Source organism: Phalangium opilio, unplaced genomic scaffold (assembly GCF_054372755.1).
Source record: "Phalangium opilio isolate 3A_F unplaced genomic scaffold, DU_Popi_V2 ptg000387l_1, whole genome shotgun sequence".
NCBI lineage: Eukaryota > Metazoa > Arthropoda > Arachnida > Opiliones > Phalangiidae > Phalangium > Phalangium opilio.
In genome coordinates, this window is record NW_028324233.1 from 142,607 (window position 1) to 158,671 (window position 16,065).

At 38.8% G+C, this 16,065-nt stretch overlaps 1 long non-coding RNA gene across 1 annotated transcript; it reads right to left on the minus strand.

Moving 5' to 3' along the window:
* Window positions 1-7,117: 7,117 nt before the first annotated feature.
* LOC149597145 (uncharacterized) lies at window positions 7,118-7,446 on the minus strand. The gene is made up of 3 exons (XR_016379312.1): window positions 7,392-7,446; window positions 7,265-7,305; window positions 7,118-7,157 (listed from the first exon to the last, which is right to left on the minus strand). It is a non-coding gene; the product is annotated as an uncharacterized LOC149597145 (long non-coding RNA).
* Window positions 7,447-16,065: the final 8,619 nt, after the last annotated feature.

The following is a 16,065-nucleotide window of genomic DNA, read 5'->3' on the forward strand; positions in this document are numbered from 1 at the left end:
CGCTTTTTCATCTTCGGCTTTGGTGGTGTATTTTCACTAAAGAAGGTGAAAGTATTAGTATCACGAAATCATAAACAGTTAGATGTTAATTAAAGGTACCATTTTATTTTCGAAGTACTCGCTAAAGGTTCATCTTTATCAGTTTCAAAATCACTGTTGTCAAAAATTTTATCACAAGATTCCAAAAAGTCATCGAAAGAATCGTTACGGGTATTTTGATTACTATCACAGTCAGAGTCTGCGGAGATTAAGCATGCATCAATTAGTATAATGTATTAATTACGATAATATAGGGGAAACCTTTAGTACCAGATAAAATAATAACAGGAGGAGGTGAAATTCCCAAAGTGTCTTAAATGTTTAGACGAAACATTCTGCTGGAAATTTAATAAATACTAAGTACATAATTTATTAAGAAACAAATTAAGCTCAATTCAAATTTTAATGTATTTTAAACAAGTACTTACTTTCCTTCACGCTTGCAGCTACCTCAATCTTTATAAAACTTTAAATACGACGCCAACAACGTGAAGCTCACACGGTCACATCACCATTCATATATGCCATATAAAGGAGTTAGCAACCTTCTCACGTGACTTTTAATTCTGTCCCTAAAATGACGTAGTACCGCTAGCGCAAATTTGTCTCAACAGGGGGCAACAGTAGCCGCTTGTTACACATAGTGGACGGGGTTTTTCGTTAAAGGCATGCCCTGGATTGTTCATTATTTCGTTCATGTTTCCATCAAAACTTGCAGAGGTTAACGGTAATAGTTAGTGTAGGGCGCTGTAGGTTAGCTGTGGCATAGGGGCTTGACACCACCCCTCTATGCACTGTAAAGGGAACCACCTGTAAACAAGCCACAGGCTTAGTGGGGACATCCCTTCATAGACAAAAGCTTAGATTATTAGATAAGATTATGTTTAGTTCATTAAAAGCACAATAATTTCATGTTGATCAGAAAAAAATTTATGTTTCGAATCGAAGGGATGATATTTTTTACGCCATTTGCGTTATTTTCGCAATCGGCCTTATTCCAATTCAGCGCCACCGGAAGAGGGTTTAGCAAATACTCCCATAGACACTGGGTAACTTGCAAAGGTTAGCAGAATCATCGCCAGGTGGCTCGAGCTCCGCGCCATCTGACGGTGATTCTGCGAACAATCGTAAGTTACCCAGTCTCTATGGGAGTAGTTTCCAGACCATCGGCCAGTGGCGCTGAATAGGAATAACGCCAATTAATGGTATTACCTTCGTTTAAGAACAGAAGAAGTAGGCTCCATAGCTTATGGAGCGCATTTTGAACATAATCAAAAACGCCACTCAATATGTGTCTGGACGCAATCGTCAAAATGAACGAAATGACAACGGCGCTTAATACAATCAGTATCAAAACCTGAAATTAATATTAATACAAGCTTTTAGCGGCCTATAGTTCAATTCTACAATTCAGTAATAGCACATTTTTCTATTTCAATTTTTGTGGCTTGAAAGTCACACTCTGTAAATGCAGCGTGGCAAAACATAGTTCCAACGTGCATAAGTTCATAAGATATCTTCCGTAAGTTTGTCACTGGTTACTAAGAGCTTGCCGTGAAGTGATGTAGATGAAACGTCAGATTCTCGTAAAGCGACGCCTGGTTGGGCGCTGTCAAAGGCTTAATAAAGACCAAATGTGAAGATTTAGGCTAAACTGAGTGTAGTAAATTCTCGCGTCGTTTTCGAAATACCTATCAGCAAGTCTCTAGTATTACGAAGTATAGGTATTGCAGGGTTGGCAAAAATCCGGATTTTTCTTGAAAAAGCCACTGGTATGGTTTTTTGCTGGTTTAAACCGGATTTTATTGGATTTATCTGGCTTTTTTTAAACTACTCTCTAGTGCTTAATTTTAGCACTTCTTTTTTACATTTAGTGCGCTAGTTGATTTCTGCTAGGCCGTCTAATTGAGAATCATTTTTATTGTACATAAAAGTTGATATAACTATAGACATTTCCCTTAGAGATGAGTAGGGCCCCTGATTAAATCGGGATTTTTCAATCCAACCCGACCCATATCGGGTTGGGTGAGAAAATTACTTAAAATGTTTTGCTGGTCGGGTCGGGTAGGGTAGGGTTATCATATCGTTTACACGGGTAGACATTTTTATTATCTTCAATAGGGAGGGTCGGGCCCGGGTAGGCTTTTTTGTGATCTTCATTAGGGTAGCGTCTGATAAAGATTTTTCTAAATGCGCGGTCCGACCCAACAATATAGCGTTGCGAAAAAATCAACTCAGTCTCACGAGTTTCGGGTGGGGCAGTGGGAGGAGGGCACGTCAAACTAACCCACAATGTATGGGAATCGACCATTTCGATGAAATAAAGAGGTAAAGACATGTGGGTCAAACGTTTCCTTCCATCTCACTTTTTGGTGCCTGCGCTGTACTCTATTATTATATTTTTTTGAAAAATCCAGGTGGATAAAACCGGACTGGATACCAGCGTGCCAACCCTGAGGTATTGTCATACTTATGGAACATAACTTATAAACTGATTCTTCGAGTCATAGCTTTGTATGTAGCAGAACAATCAGGATATTTACTATTTTTAAACACGGAGTAGGACGCCTTTTTGATTTATTATATAATTATTTCTTCAGTTTTCGTAATCTCAATATAATTTTTTGGAAGAGATAAGGCCTAAGTTTGCTCGGTATACCGACGTCAGGTGTGTGAAATGGGGGAAATATTTTCCCCTTTTGTATAAGGAAAGAAAACTTTTTTACCACTCCGAGTGGCGTATGTTCTGAAACGTTCTAATTTCGACGTATCTGTCTGTGTGTTTGTTTGTCTGTCTGTCTGTCTGTTGTTACACCCCAGGGGACCGCGATGTTAGAAGGGAAGGACATGCTTACATTATTGTCAATGTCGACGATGGTATAGTTGTTTAGTTCTTTGGATATGGATTGAAACGAGAACGTCTTGTATTCCCTCACAAACCCGGGCAAAGCAGAGGGCGCGAAAAAAGATACATCGCAGTTTCGAAAATGGTCATCAGTTAGCTCTTTTAAGTAAAAATCCATGTCCTGTGCTCAAAAAGAAAACGTTAACCGCTGGATCATAAATAGGAATTTGGCACTGACCATACGGTACCATTCACCATAATACTTGTGTTCCAAACTGCTATATCGCACGCTGAGGCCTCTAAAGTTATATGAAACCACATGTTTATCAACTTTTTCTTGGAAGGGATAGATTTAATTTTGGAAGTAGGAATGGAGAACAGAGTAATCTGGGCGCGCGTTAAAGTCCACGGGACGGGGGGGGGTTTGAAAGAAAAGGCGGGTTATAGCGACAGAGGTAAAAAGGAATACCTTACGAAAATCTTCTTAAGAGTTCTAAAGGAATTTCTTTGGAACCCTACGGAGCTCTTGGGATCATTTTCTAAGGAAACGATTTCCAAGGACTTCATTGGAAATTCCTAAAGAATTGAGATAAATTTCCAAAGAAGGTCTAGGGTTTGTTTTCTAAAGAAATTCTTTAGACATTCTTGAGATAAATTTCCAAAGAACGTATTAGGAATATTTCCCAAAGAAATTCTTTAGAAATTCTTGAGATAAACTTCCAAAGAACGTCTATGGAATGTTTTCCAACGAAATTCTTAAGGAATTCTTGAGATAAATTTCCAAAGAACGTCTATGGAATGTTTTCCAACGAAATTCTTAAGGAATTCTTGAGATAAATTTCCAAAGAACGTCAAGGGTTAGCTTCCCAAAGAGTTCGTTAGGAATTATTGAGATAATTGTCCAAAGAAGGTCTAGGGTTTATTTTCCAATGAAATTCGTTAAGAATTCTAGAGATGAATTTCAAAGGGTCAGATATATGTATTTGCAATTAAGCTTTACATTTAATTACCTCAAAATATTTTTACCCAAATTGTTAAGCTAAAGTTTTCCTACATTGACTTGATGGTTAAAAAGTTAAAAAGTTTCACGAAGGCTTGTCCCGTAGCAAGTGCTGAAATGGTTTCTTATATTTACCTATTTTTTTACCTTTAATAATCAGTGAGGTGTTTATGCAAAGGATAAAATAGATTAAAAGTAAAATAAGCGTAATTAAAATCGTGATGTTTAGATTTACAGGGAATATAAGCTGGCATTCGGAACTTTTGCTTATACGAACTTTCACTTGAAATAGTAAAATTAACATTAAATTGATTCTTTTGTTACATGTTTAATCTTTATTTCGAGCGTAATTAGAGTCCAAAATGAATATTTTTGAAAATAATGTAGAGACAATTAGGTTAAATGCGTTTCTGGAGCTCGAAAAACTCTCAGTGAAATTACATTATTAAATTTCAGGGTTGGCACGCTGGTATCCAGTCCGGTTTTATCCACATGGATTAAACCGGTTTAAACCACGTTGAAAAATCCAGTGGATTTTTGAAAAAACATAATAACAGATTAAGCGCAGGCACCATAAAGTGAGATGAAAGGAAAACTTTCACCCACATGTCTTTACCTCTTTATTTCATCGAAATGGTCCCACTGCCCCACCTGAAGATCGTGAGACTAAGTTGAATTTTTCGCAACGCTAAATTGTTTGGTCGGACCGCGCGTTTAGAAATTTTTTTATCAGACCCTACCTTATTAAAGATCACAAAAAGGCCTACCCGGGCCTGACCCTGCCCTATTAAAGATCACAAAAGGCCTACCCGGGCCCGACCCTGCCCTATTGAAGATCACTAAAAGGCCTACCCGGGCCCGACCCTGCCCTATTGAAGATCACAAAAAGGCCTACCTGGGCCCGACCCTGCCCTATTGAAGATCACAAAAAGCCTACCCGGACCCGACCCTGCCCCATTGAAGATCACAAAAAAGCCTACCTGGGCCCGACCCTGCCCTATTGAAGATCACAAAAAGGCCTACCCGGGCCCGACCCTGCCCTATTGAAGATCACAAAAAGGCCTACCCGGGCCCGACCCTGCCCTATTGAAGATCACAAAAAGGCCTACCCGGGCCCGACCCTGCCCTATTAAAGATCACAAAAAGCCTACCCGGGTCCGACCCTGCCCAATTGAAGATCACAAAAAAGCCTACCCGGGCCCGACCTTGCCCTATTGAAGATCACAAAAAGGCCTACCCGGGCCTGACCCTACCCTATTGAAGATCACAAAAAGTCTTACCCGGGCCCGACCCTACCCTATTGAAGATCACAAAAAGGCCTACCCGGGCCCGACCCTACCCTATTGAAGATCACAAAAAGACCTACCCGGGCCCGACCCTGCCCTATTGAAAATAACAAAAAGGCCTACCCGGGCCCGACCCTGCCCTATTGAAGATCACAAAAAAGCCTACCCGGGCCCGACCCTGCCCTATTGAAGATCATAAAAAAGCCTACCCGGGCCCGACCCTGCCCTATTGAAGATAACAAAAAGGCCTACCCGGGCCCGACCCTGCCCTATTGAAGATCACAAAAAAGCCTACCCGGGCCCGACCCTGCCCTATTGAAGATCACAAAAAAGCCTACCTGGGCCCGAACTTGCTCTATTGAAGATAATAAAAATGTATACCAGGGTAGACGGTATGAAAACCCTACCCGATCCGGCCAGCAAAAGGTTTTAAGTAATTTTCTCACCAAACCAGACCTAGGATTTTTCGACCCGATATAGGTCGGGTTGGATTGAAAAATTCCGATTTAATCAGGGGCCCTACTCATCTCCAAGGGAAATGTCTGTAGTTTTATCAACTTTTATGTACAATAAAAATGATTCTCAATCAGACGGTCTAGTAGAAGACAACTATCGCACTAAATGTAAAAAGGAGTGCTAAAAATAAGCACTAGAGAGTAGTTTAAAAAAAGCTGGATAAAACCAATAAAATCCGGTTTAAACCAGCAAAAAACCATACCAGTGGCTTTTTCAAGAAAAATCCGGATTTTTGCCAACCCTGCCATACAAGGTTAAAACTCTCTGCCGTTTCCGGATGTTCTAAGTCGATTAAATATCTGACTTTATAAGCAGTTTCACACTGTATGCGAGAACTGCCCTCGCTATAAGGGGTGTAGGTCAGCATTTCCATATCCCTGAATTGGGATATGGTTCTGCATGTGAGAACGAGGGATGTCAACTTCCCAGAAAAAAACCGGTTTTCGGTTAAATGGTTAATTTAAATGGCTGGTTTTATCGATTCAAAAAAATGGACAAAAAACTTCGGGATTGAAAAAACCTGTTTTCGGTTAAACCGGGCGGTTTTTGACATCCGTAGTGAGAACTACCCTCGTTTCTAGAGGGCTAAGTTAATTTACCCCATAGTCTTCCCTATATGTTTCCCAAGAAAATTCCATAGGTAGTTCCCAAGAAAATTACAAAAGTATTTTCCAAGATAATCCCTAAGATATTTCCCAAGAAAATTCCAATGATATTTCGCAAGAGAATTCTAAAGATATTTCCCAATAAAATTCTAATATTTCCCTCGAAAATTCTAAAGATATTTCCGAAGAAAATTCCAAAATTATTTCCCAAGGAAATTCGAAAGATATTTCCAAAGAAAAAGAGGCCAATATTCCCCAATTTCCCAAAGAACGCCTTTAGGATTTCCAAAGAAGTTTCCCAAGGAATTTTCTAAAGAAGATTTTTGTAAGAGATTACGTCATCAAAATGTAGATTAAGTGAGCCAATAAGATAATTTAAACTTTTCGCTACATGTTGGAGTGAGGTGCTCTATACTGGGCTATGAGTCTGGCTGAAGTAATACTAACGGTTCTCCATTCCTACTTCTAATATTAAATCTATCCATGGTCTTGGTAAAAACGAAAGAATCTATATACATATATTTTATAGACTAGGAATATTCATGCCATTTACACAAGGAGGCCTGGCTTTAGACTCAAGTAGTGAGTCAGGTCTCCTTGTGCAACACATGAAGCCTGGCCTCTCTGTGTAAATGATATGAATCCTCCTAGTCTGTAAACTATGTATACCTTTGAAGCAAATACCGAAATAGTGCTCTAATATAGACATTTCTGTCTTTAAAATTTTCCTTAAATTTAAGAAATGCGGTTCAACTTTTGAGCTAGAAAATAAGTTTGCGAATGATGATGTCAAATAATTATTTCTAAGCAATACACTCAAAAAATTGATAAAAAAGGTAATATTGTTCGATTCCGTAAAATTATCTCTGTAAAACGATTTTTGAAAATTAAAAAAAAATATTGACATGAGTAAGCGAACTGCAAGACTGTAAATAACTGTAGGCTTATGCCACGAAAATATTTGAAATCATACCTATAATAATGCACACATTCAGCATAATAAAACTTTTTCCCCTAATTAATTAAAATTGAACAGTGTTAGATATAAATTACTGTTAGTTGAATCATTGAGTAACTATCAAGATTGAGTTGAATCTTACTGGTTCAGTTAAAGAGTCGATAGTCACGATCTGCTTGAAGGATTTCATCGTAGATCGTCGACGGAGCTGAAGTCGTTTTCAATGAATGAATCAAGTGTTGTTGATACCAAAGTTCTTGTTTATCACATGAGAGCATGGAAGAACTAGGCCTAGTTCTTCCATGATGAGAGTCTTGAAAACCATAAAAAAGTCATTATAACAAAACTTAATGCGAAATTGTAAAAGTTTGAATATTAGTGTAATTATGTTACCTATAAACAAACTACGATATTGAGTCGAAAGAAAACCATATAAGTCATAAACACAACAAACCTTAGTGCTCGCATTTGTTTATTAGATGGAATTCAAAAATCAATCCCACATAAATATACAATACCATTATTCCGAAATTATTAGTGTTTCAATGCTTGTGTAATTATGTTGGATATAAACAAGAAACTGCAGCATTCGAATGATTGGAGACGATGACGTCACCTAGATGTATTGGGGTGGACGTGTCTGTGTGTGTGTTTGTGACCACTTTCGCAGTTTTAAAATCGTAGCAAACATCTTCGCGATTTCCGGACTAATTTCACACTATAACGTTATTTATCTTATCATAAGTTCATAAGATATGTTCCATAAGTTTGTTACTGGTTATTAAGAACTTGTCATGAAGTGACGAAGGTTAATTGTCATAGATTCTTGTAAAGCGACGCCAAGTGAGGCGCTATCAAAGACTCAGACAAACTAAACAGGATGATGGACTGCAATTGCAAGGCAAAAACGCAAAATTTTGACTTCTAGTAACTTGCTGAGTGGCAATAATGCATTATATAAGCACGACATTGGCACTGTACATCTTGTCTTGATGAAAGTTACATGTTAATGTTCTATATCACAGGATAGTCCAGAAACTCTTTTAAATGTCGTCAACACAAACCTTAATGCTCGCATTTGACAATATTTTTTAAAAAAGAATTCCATTCAATATACATCACCATTATTGCGATATTGGAAAACTTTCATTGTTTTGTTGTAATTATGTTGAGTAGAGATAGAGACTATTGTTCTAAAGGTTGCAGTCAATATTTTGCTTCATTCTATAATGATTGCCTTCAAATGTACGTGAAAATGACCAAACATCACGAGAAATACATTTATTTTATTACATTTAGAATTACAATCTCATCATAAAGTTAAAATGTAATGACATATTCCTATGGGATGAGTTTTCCATTCGTACAGTAATAATATTTTCACGGTAGGCTGAAAGACTCCTTCCATTAAAGGGACAGTAAAGAGGTCGTCGGACCGTTCAATCATGAACGCTGGATCTCTAAAGGGGCCGGAAAACGTCCGCCTTGAACAAACCGATTCCTCTCTAGCATAGCATCGGAGAAGGGCTAAGGGCTGTGAATTTGAGAACACTAAAGGCACTTCGGTCTTTTGTGATTCTTCATAAACCTATAGAAAAAATTTAAACGACCTTGGCCGTACCCGTTTCTTTTTTTCTAATTTCACCTGTTTACCAGTCCCTTTAGAGATCTAGCAATTTTTTCCTTCTTTGTTTTTGAAAGAGACATCCGACCCCTCCCCCCGATCCACAATCATTGACGTCAGCACCTGATGATTTAGTTCGCCGTGTTTCCTCGCTTGGTGGCGCTTTTATAGTACCGTAAAATAAAAAAGTTTAACCTCGTGACCGCGTCGACTGCTACAATATTAGAGCAAGGCTTAGACATGGAGCAGTGTTGCCAAGGTCGCGGATAATTAGTATATCTTTTAGAAAAGTTCCTAAGACCTTTATTAAACAATCATGCCTAAGAAGAAACCAATAAAAAAAGGTTAAAAAACTAAAGGTAAACCTTTGTGTAGCAGTGTAGAAAAATGTCCTCCTTCGGGATAATATAACTGTTATTTTGCAACTTGAAGAAGTTTTGTTTTACTAAAAATAAGTGGCAAAAATTTTATTGAGAGGGCTTTTTTTTTCACAAACGGGGTGACGTCACGTAGTATGGTCCAATGAAGACGTTTGCACTTCTATTGTTTCCTAGCTCTTACCCTAAAAAACGGGAGGCGTAGAAGAAGACTTGGCGGGAGAGTTCCTCAAGTGGTCTGTTTTTTTCACGTACGTAAAAGCCTATGGATTGGTATCAGTTTTTGCCTCTTCGATTAATGTTAGCTCTCGATTCTTTAATATATTGCTCATTTTCCAATGACTCAATTAACGGAGTTAAATAAAAAATTCTATGATCTTAACTAAAACGACAAAAAAGGTTTTTTTCTCGTATTTATTTTTAAAAACTACCGGGTCTATAACCCTAATTTGCACGATATCCTCGGCGCCGTTCTGGGGAATTTCCGTAGTCACTTTTACAACCTCTTATTAGACACACCCTAGGCTCCCTTATGTTCGGGAAATTCAAAAGCAAAAAAAGAAACACCCTTTTACAGAGTTTTTTTTCTCTTGGGATCGCCACTATTGCACGGCTCTCTGAGGCGAGAATTTGTGTGGTGGCGCTAGCGTCGCGGCGTTTGGCTGAAGTAAGCTCTGAATATGGTATGGGGGAAAGGTTGATTTTTGTACTCCAAGTGTGATGGAGTCCTGATACTGGTGTGTTTGGGCTGGTGTAGATAATATTCCTGTAACGCGAATAGGTCTTCCTTAGATTTTCTGTTAAAAACTTGGTAGATAAATTATGGTGCGGTGACCATGGTAACTTTCAACATGTCAATATATTTCAAGTATGAGCGTGATGATTGAGGAGGTGAAGCCAAATAGAGAAACGCGGAAAATGATCACAAAAGCAGACAAGTTGATTACAACAAACGCATCTGGTGTTTCAGTTTTCAGGCAGGGATGCATTTCCGTTTTCAAAGACGGGTTCAAGTCCTCCAAGCATTCACCCTCAATCAACTGGCGCAACCTAACAAATTAAAAATTTCATTCTTTAAAAGATCTATAAAGATGTTGCAGGACCGTTAGAATCTTTTTTTTTTCAGTGTTAAGTCATTATTTATTGCGTAACTCAGCCTTATCTGGCAGGTGATACGATTGGGCCAATCATTAGTCCTTTGCGTTCTAGGAAACGAAGCACGGTTCTTGGACCCTCGGGAGTGGGGACTGGGGAAACGCCGGAGCGGGGCGGTTCACAGCCAATCACAAGAGACCTTAACCGGATATGAGGAACCGATTTTCAACTACAAAATTATTCCTGTTAGACGCGATTTATATTATTGGGGAGAGGGGGGGCTCACGTCCTAGCACCGATGCCAGAGGCATATTGTGCACCCTCATACTCAGGCCTTGAAGAGACCTGTGGCCGCGGCGTAGCGCAGAATTCATTACACCGTTATGGAAGAGACCCGCTCCACAGTATGTGAATCAAAGTGTTCCATACTGAGTGAGGCGAAGTAATCGCACTCGCACAGTATGTGAGAGGGATAGACGCGATTTACATCAGCTACTGACGTAAGTTATTGGCGGGGAGGGGGAAGGGTGATTTTTCCAAAAAAAAAAGAAAATTGAATGGTATATCGAAGGCTTTACAGTCCCTATAATATGAAGGAGTGGCATATACAACCTTCTGTTGCAGGGTTGGCAAAAAACAAAAGTTGTGTTTTTTATTGTTTAAAACACGATTTTTTGTTTTAAACTGTTTTTTAAACAAGTAGAAAAAACAGTAAAAAAACACAAAAAAAACTAGTTTTAAACATGTTTAAATCACTCTTCCAGATCTAATTGTCTATATCGCCGGTCTCCATTTAAGCCACTACTCCCGCTAGCGCAAGGCGCTTATTTTCACAACCTACTTGATTAAAAAAAGGTCTTGCTTTGGACCAAGACAGAAAAAACAAACGATAAGAGTGACGTTTATCAATTAACTGAAGTCCCGATATTGCAATTTTTCTTTATTTATATTAATTTAATCCTTAATCAATATTTAATTCAATTAACTGATTTAACAGTTAGTCGATTTATTCCCTCCAAATTGATTGAAAAAACTACAAATTTACGCATTTTCAAGAACAAATTAGATTTTCCGAAATTATTTTATGATATTAATTATTTTGAGCGTTCAATATTGAATAAATTTAGAATTTCAAGGTGTAAGAAATTGTCCGTGTGGAATTAGAACCAGGGACCACTTGAACCCAAAGCAAGTATTATACACCTAGACCAACGAACCACGAAACATATAGAGAAGTAAAACACGAAAATAAAAATACTCCTAAATTTATAATATGAAGCTCTAAGACGCGACCTTCCGGGATTTAACCTGGTACCACTCGCAACCAGCGCGAGTATCATACCCCTAGACCAACGTACAACGAACATGTACTGCAAAGTCAAACAGGAAAATCAAGAGCTCCTAAAATTTAGAATTTGAAGGTGTAAGAAAGGGTCCTTGTCAGGGTTGGCAAAAACTTAGTTAAACAATTTTGTGTTTTTATTGTTTATAACACGATTTAAAGTTTGATTTTCGGAAAACATTTTATCATGAAATTAATTATTTAAAAGGGAGTACGTGTTGAGGATTCAATATTTAATATTTGAAAAATTCTACTGACTGTTTAAAAAAGAGCAAACGATCTTTTCAAAAGGAAAATATAATTTTTTTAATAGCGGATACAAAATGAGTGTGATGCGTAAATTTGTACATTTAACCCCTAATGTCTAAATGCCTGATTTCTTTTGTGGCCACTATTCAGTCATTTCCGCTTCCGTACTTCCGAGTTTCTTGGTCAGAACTCATCATACATTTGAAACTTCACCACCCCTTACTTATTTGTAGGAGCTCATGTTTTCCGTTATCGGATTAGGCGTATTAACTTTAGCACTGTCAAAGGCCTGGCTTTATAGATTACGCGTAATCTTTTTAGAACAGTAAAATGTACCAACAGTGTAGAGAAACCACATAGGAAAAATGTTATTGCTTTGCTTTAAGTAGATGACAAAATAAGTTATCCTTAATCATATTTTTGAATATCAGTCTTCAATACAGATTGGTAATGGATAAAACAACTGGTAGGGTCTCCAAACAATTAAACACACATTTGAAACAGTCGAATAATTGGAAGGTTTTGACTGGAGCCTATTATTTCTATTATTTAATCTTTTCGTTCATTTTCAAATAAAAAAGAGTTAAAAATATTCGAAATTTTTCTCCATAAAAAAACATGTTTTAAACTTTTTGTTTAAAACGTTTTAAACAAATTAAAGTTTTTTTTTCATGGCTGTTTAAAACAAGTTTTAAACCAAAGTTTAAAACAATTTGTTTAAAACTTGCCAACCCTGTTCTGTTGACGGTCTTCAAATGGGCTGTTGAAATGTTTCGCTTGAAAAACATTCCCCCGTAGTTAATCATTAAATGTTTGCTTAGTTTCAATTTGCAACTTCCTGTCTTGGCGTAACGGTTCTTGATTATATCCCAAAGGCCAATATCATACAAGATGATGAATTTCTCTCGATTTTCTATCGCAGAATGAATGTCCGAGTTGTCTCTCATGCTGGCAAATTTCTTGTAACACGAATTTGGGTTCGCATCTGCTCGAATCATTACTTCCGCAAATGCGAGGTTAGTCAAAGCATTCTTCTAAAATTAAAAAAGGGATATTTTATGGATTTCTATTAAACGTATCTGCGCTACCGAATGGATTAGTAACGTAACACTAGTTGGTTATAATATTGACCTGAAAGAAAGTCGGTGTTACAGAGCTTCTGTCCAATAGAGGTTGGGCATTGGGAAAATGAAAAATATCATAGATGTTGTCAAAGGGAATACTTTCCGATTTGCTCGAAAACTGTGATGCCATTTGTGAAGAGACAAACAACAAGATAATATACGACGCCACACTCCTTGAGACCGAAAGAAAAAGGGCGACTCCATTGCACTGGCAACTTTGGGGACCTTTGATTTGAATCGATGGTTATTTTAAAACAAGCGCAGAGTTACGTTGAAAGTTCTTACTCGTTCCTGCAAGACATTGCAATTTCCAATTTCACTCTTCCATATCTAGAGTTTAGTTTGCCCGTTACAGAGTAAACCCAACCATCATCAGAATTATCTAAATATATTAAAATTTAAAAATAATTTTTAAATCATACCATGTGGCTAAAAATGGAACCATTCCACGTGAGTCAAAGATATTCATATTTCCTTAAGGCACCCATCGCCTCGATAGCGAATGCACAGAAAGAATACTTGTTTCTAAGACCCTAACGCATATATCATATTAAATACCTTTTTACTATGGTTTAGTTGGGTGTAACTTGTATCAGCAGTTCCCGAAATAATAGCCGCGATTCCAAAAAAATAAACAGCGAATGAGCGAAGTTGTTTAAAACTGCTGTTTGAGAAAGAGCGGCTACTGGTTTACAAATAGCGACGCAATTTTGGGAAATAACAGAGGTAAACGATAACGTTTTGAACAATTCTGAACGTACAGTTTACCATACATGACTTAATACTATTGGCGTTAAAATAATCAAAGCGAACTTTACATGACCTAATGCTATTGGGGTTAATATAGCAAAACCTAACTTTACCTGGCCTAATATTATTGGACTTAAAATAAACGAACCTAAATTTACTTGGCCTAAACCTAAAGGTGTGAAACTAACCAGACCTAATCTAACTCTAATGGGATGCAACTAACCAAACCTAACCTAACCCTACTGGGGTGCAACTAACCAAACCTAACCTAACCCTAATGGGGTGCATCTAAACAAACCTAACCTAACCTTAATGGGGTGTAATAACAAAGGTATCCTTACCTGACCTACAACTATTGAGGTTAAAATGACTCAACCTAAACGAAAACTATCGTTTTTCTCATATAGGTTGTACTGCTCTTAAGGGAACTGCAATAACGGTGCACCACGTTACGAGAACCGTTGTGTAGGGAACTGCCGTAACGGGTAAACTGCGGTTTCTCAGGGTTGGCACGCTGGTATCCAGTCCGGTTTTATCCACATGGATTAAACCGGTTTAAACCACGTTGAAAAATCCAGTGGATTTTTGAAAAAACATAATAACAGATTAAGCGCAGGCACCATAAAGTGAAATGAAAGGAAAACTTTCACCCACATGTCTTTACCTCTTTATTTCATCGAAATGGTCCCACTGCCCCACCTGAAGATCGTGAGACTAAGTTGAATTTTTCGCAACGCTAAATTGTTTGGTCGGACCGCGCGTTTAGAAATTTTTTTATCAGACCCTACCTTATTAAAGATCACAAAAAGGCCTACCCGGGCCTGACCCTGCCCTATTAAAGATCACAAAAAGGCCTACCCGGGCCCGACCCTGCCCTATTGAAGATCACTAAAAGGCCTACCCGGGCCCGACCCTGCCCTATTGAAGATCACAAAAAGGCCTACCTGGGCCCGACCCTGCCCTATTGAAGATCACAAAAAGCCTACCCGGACCCGACCCTGCCCCATTGAAGATCACAAAAAAGCCTACCTGGGCCCGACCCTGCCCTATTGAAGATCACAAAAAGGCCTACCCGGGCCCGACCCTGCCCTATTGAAGATCACAAAAAGGCCTACCCGGGCCCGACCCTGCCCTATTGAAGATCACAAAAAGGCCTACCCGGGCCCGACCCTGCCCTATCCGACCCTGCCCAATTGAAGATCACAAAAAAGCCTACCCGGGCCCGACCTTGCCCTATTGAAGATCACAAAAAGGCCTACCCGGGCCTGACCCTACCCTATTGAAGATCACAAAAAGTCTTACCCGGGCCCGACCCTACCCTATTGAAGATCACAAAAAGGCCTACCCGGGCCCGACCCTACCCTATTGAAGATCACAAAAAGACCTACCCGGGCCCGACCCTGCCCTATTGAAAATAACAAAAAGGCCTACCCGGGCCCGACCCTGCCCTATTGAAGATCACAAAAAGCCTACCCGGGCCCGACCCTGCCCTATTGAAGATCATAAAAAAGCCTACCCGGGCCCGACCCTGCCCTATTGAAGATAACAAAAAGGCCTACCCGGGCCTGACCCTGCCCTATTGAAGATCACAAAAAAGCCTACCCGGGCCCGACCCTGCCCTATTGAAGATCACAAAAAAGCCTACCTGGGCCCGAACTTGCTCTATTGAAGATAATAAAAATGTATACCAGGGTAGACGGTATGAAAACCCTACCCGATCCGGCCAGCAAAAGGTTTTAAGTAATTTTCTCACCCAACCAGACCTAGGATTTTTCGACCCGATATAGGTCGGGTTGGATTGAAAAATTCCGATTTAATCAGGGGCCCTACTCATCTCCAAGGGAAATGTCTGTAGTTTTATCAACTTTTATGTACAATAAAAATGATTCTCAATCAGACGGTCTAGTAGAAGACAACTATCGCACTAAATGTAAAAAGGAGTGCTAAAAATAAGCACTAGAGAGTAGTTTAAAAAAAGCCAGATAAATCCAATAAAATCCGGTTTAAACCAGCAAAAAACCATACCAGTGGCTTTTTCAAGAAAAATCCGGATTTTTGCCAACCCTGCGGTTTCTTGTTATGAGAACCTCTACTATGTGATCCGTTCATATAAGGGCTTCCCGGTTTAGCTTCAATACACGTTAAGTTCCATATAAAATATTTTCCGGATGACGAAAGGACCAATGGCAACCCATCTGATCTCTTGCTATCGTCTCTTGAGAAGTTCGAGAATGGTTTGTTCCCCTAATGAAATA